General features: G+C 57.1%; 1 protein-coding gene across 1 annotated transcript in view; it reads right to left on the minus strand.

The window, feature by feature from the left end:
- Positions 1-943, minus strand: part of LOC104496726 (voltage-dependent calcium channel subunit alpha-2/delta-4-like) — a 29,431-nt gene that overhangs the window by 5,634 nt on the left and 22,854 nt on the right. The gene's annotated exons all lie outside the window — the stretch shown is intronic.

Genomic DNA, 943 nt, shown 5'->3' on the forward strand with positions numbered 1-943 from the left:
GGGCTGAATATTTGTCACTTCATAAAAAAGAAACCACCGCCAGCAAACAGATCTGGCCTGAGACCATAGGGAAGCAGATGATGGCTCTCAAGGACCAGCAGAGACCCAGCTAATGCTCAGTGCTGGCTCCTGGAGGGAGGCATCCACTGCAGAGGCAGGGAGCCGCCGCTCCATCACTCATCAGTCACACTCTTCGGGGCTGGCAGTGTGGGTTGGAGGAGCAGCCCTGTGTCGACCCTCCTGTGACACCGGCCAAGAGCAAGTGCCTAGCAGAGAAGGGGAAGGAGATGCTGCAGGAAGCAGGCAGGCAGTGGTCCCTGCTCCCACTAGGTGGTGTGGGAAAACCGCCCTATGTGAGATAGGCAGCCAACAGTTTCCCTCGCCTTCCCCCAGCAAGCCGGGACTCTGTCATGCCGAAGCCGCAGCTGTGGGGCAGCAGTGGCCACAGCACCCCAGGGACTCCTGTGAACAGTTAGGCAGGGGCATTTGGGCACTGGTACCCCTGCGTTCAAAGGAGGGCTTTACCGAACCAGCAATGTTAATAAAGTCCCTCCTGCCTAACCCAGCCCTGGTCCACACACTTTTTTAAATATTCAAAGCTGTGCCTGGGCTGGTCCTCAGTGCCCGGCTAAGGGATTTGCCCCTGTGGGGACCCTGCATGTCTGTGGTGAGGTTTTCCATCACCTGCTGATCCTCCCTGAGCCCTCTGACATTTCAGAGCAAGCCCACAGCAGGCAATTTGAGGGGCTGAATATGTGTCACTTCATTAAAAAGAAAACACCGCCAGCAAACAGATCTGGCCTGAGACCATAGGGAAGCAGATGATGGCTCTCAAGGACCAGCAGAGACCCAGCTAATGCTCAGTGCTGGCTCCTGGAGGGAGGCATCCACTGCAGAGGCAGGGAGCCGCCGCTCCATCACTCATCAGTCACACTCTTCGGGG

Source organism: Buceros rhinoceros, unplaced genomic scaffold, assembly GCF_000710305.1.
Source record: "Buceros rhinoceros silvestris isolate BGI_N320 unplaced genomic scaffold, ASM71030v1 scaffold21377, whole genome shotgun sequence".
NCBI classification, from domain to species: Eukaryota; Metazoa; Chordata; class Aves; order Bucerotiformes; family Bucerotidae; genus Buceros; species Buceros rhinoceros.